This window comes from Cynara cardunculus, assembly GCF_001531365.2.
Source record: "Cynara cardunculus var. scolymus isolate 2C chromosome LG 1, CcrdV1, whole genome shotgun sequence".
Classification (NCBI taxonomy): Eukaryota; Viridiplantae; Streptophyta; class Magnoliopsida; order Asterales; family Asteraceae; genus Cynara; species Cynara cardunculus.
The window spans coordinates 18,648,819-18,652,230 of record NC_037528.1 but is presented as its reverse complement, the minus strand read 5'-3'; positions in this window follow the sequence as shown (position 1 = coordinate 18,652,230).

Below are 3,412 nucleotides of genomic sequence, written 5' to 3'. Positions count from 1 at the left end.
TATATATATATATATATATATATATATATATAGAGAGAGAGAGAGAGAGAGAGAGAGAGATGAGCGATCAAATGAAAACCACCCTCATTTGTACAAACCGTACAAACCACCATCATACGTTGATTTCATTGTTTAATCTTATGAATTTTTTTTCATGAAATTGTTTAATCTTGTGAAATTGTTTCATATAATACTTTTTTTGATAAATTTGTTCATATATGGTTATGAAATTGTTTCATATAATATTTAATGAAACTATTTCATGTATTTCTCTAAAATTAAAATAATGAAGATGATAATATCCATGATTAACACCCTCCACAATAAAAATGATTAATCAACTTCTTATAATTACAAAAAAATGAACAATTATGATTGGTTGAATGTGGTTTTCACGGTTTATACAAATTGAGTGGTTTTTATTTGAACGCTCCCCTCCCCCTCTCTCTCTATATATTTTGTAATTTTATAAAAATTATGCACTATAAAAAATCCTTATGATGAATGTTTATTTACAAAATAAATATTTTAAAAGGTATAATTTTGTGAAAGACTGCGGGTGGGGACAAAAGGGACTCTGTTTTTTTCGAAAGGTGAAGATAAAAAGAAATATGAATTATTACAAATCGACAAGCTACATTGATCATACATTACCTCATATTTGCTTGAGTGGTGGATATAAAGGTTTACATAGCTTTTAAATATTCTATAAGGTTGCATGTTGCTTGACTTGTATTATTTAACGAGCATTTTTATCTACGATTTTAAACAGCTGAACGTAAGACGTACATTCATTCAGTAATTTATTATCTACAATTTTGAACGAGAGGACTCTATCTTACAAGAGTAGTCAATTCAGGTTTAGTTATTAAACATCGAGTGAATTACGTTTGTAATGTACGTGTTATGCTTCCTTTTTGGATTTGATCCATCAAATGTATGGAGTAAAACAGTGATATTTATTTTGTATTTCACATACTAGGTTGGTACTTTGAGTTAAAACCGTTAACCCTATCATGTGCCCTGCACATGAGGAACAATTTTGTTCTTTTATCCTTTCTTGCAGTGTTCTGAAAGGTTTGGTGTGACTCACCCTATAAATCTTTATTTTGTATTTTTTTTTGATTAACCAGAATTATTAGCCGACCATAATTCTGTGTTACCACATCGTCGACTATCTTCCTCACCCCTCTGGCCGACCATCTTTCTCACCCCATAAAACGATGATCTTTATTTTGTATTTTTTTTGATTAATCAGAATTATTAGCCGACCATAATTCTGCGTTACCACATCGCCGACTATCTTCCTCACCCCTCTGGCCGACCATCTTTCTCACCCCCTCGCTGTCGTTGACCATCACGAACAAAAGCATATACTAACACCAAAATAAACCAAATCCCACAAAGATGGTTGAAAAAAGAATCTAAAGAAGATTCATTGATCTGTTTTATCTTATTTTAAACGTACTTGTAACGCATGTGAATCATTATTCGTTTGATTTGATTTGATGTTGCTCTTTTCTCAACATATATGAAACCTTATTATGAATCGTTTATAAAAAAAAAAAAAACTTAAAGTGTTGCTTCATAGGTGTTGTTTCATAACTGAAACAACAACAATGTAGAACTAAGGTAACAAAAACAGTTATTGTTTTATATGAGAACTGTTAATGAGTTTTGGTTTTATATAAAAAAAAAATGATCACGTGTTAAAGAAATAGGGTATTGTTGCATTAGTGAAATAACACTGGCATGAACATAAGGTAACAAAAACAATTATTATTTTCATACGAAAACCAAAGATTGGTTTGATTTTATATGAGAAACAAAACGTTCACAATGAAGATGGTTGGAGAGAGAGAAAATCAGTTATGACAACCAAATGAGAAGAAGATCATCCCTAAAATAAACCCGTTAAATATAGCATTGTATGAGATTTTAGAGAGTGTGATAAGTGATTATCGCTAAAATATGAATCGGATATAAAAGACAAGAAAACTCTTGTTTGTACGGTTTGTAATATTTAGACGGTTTGCTAAAGAAGAAGACTATACACACACACGCACATATATATATATATATATATATATATATTAAGGGTTGATTTATTTTACAAACCATGTAAAATCTAATAATCCACCTTATTCAACCAATTTTTTTTTCTTAATTACAAGAGTTGATGAGTCAATAATATATGAAAAACTTAACCAAGAATACATGAAGATTGATTAATCAAAAATATATGAAACAATTTTATTTTCACGTAAACAAAAATATATAAAACAATTTCATCAAAAAAAAAATTATATGAAACAATTTTATCATACCAAACACTTTCATGAAACATTTTTATTCAATTAAACTCTCTAATTAATACAAACTAATCAAATGAAATATTTATGCAAATGATTAACATTTTTATTTATTTACTTATTATGATCTGAATATTTATGTATGATGATCAAAGTTCATTTATTATGATTAAGCTTTAGATCAACAAACAATCGAGATATCTATAAAACCAAATATTCATTAGACAAGATGGACGATTGAGATTGATTTGTATATATTGTACTTATAAAATAATCTGTATTTGAAGCGCTCTCTCTCTCTCTCTCTCTATATATATATATATATATAATATTTTACTAATATTAATTATAGTTTAAAATATACAAAAAAATAATAATAATAAAATTGCCCATCACGTAGTCACACAAGGGGCACATTGTGAAGTTAATAATGTTAACTTGAAGGACTAATCTTTTGTATAAAACATAAAATAAAAATTACTGATATATGATATCGTATAACAATTTATTTACTAAGATTTATTGGGTAAGAGTCGTTACCCTCACTTATCCGGTATAAATCTTGGTCTTTGCTATCGGCTTTATTGTATAAGATTTTCAGTCTTTACCATATTCAACCAGTAAAATAAGTGACTTGCTAAATGTTTGGCAAACAATCCGTTAATGTAGAATTTTAAAATCACTCACATTTGATTTGTAATTTCCTATTTGACTCCCTTATTCACCACTTAAGTATGTTGATTCGTCAAATACCTTCCAGCCTAGTGGTAAAGACTTGGGCATGACATAGTCATGAACCCGAGTTCAAGCCCTGGGAGGGGAGTGTTGGCGACATTTATGTGAGGCCATGTTTAGCCTCCAAATTTGCCGGGGATTAGTCGGGCTTTGGCCCGGACACCTTTACAAAAAAAAAAAAATATATGTTGATTCAGTTTTCGATTCTTGTTTTTCTCGAAAGCTGAAATTGTATTTTGTTCATTTGATATATATATATATATATATATATATATATATATACTAGAAGTGTACTCGCGCAATGCAGCGAGATACATCGTGTTTTTAATATTTTATTTTATTTTTTTATCTCAGTCGATGTTATA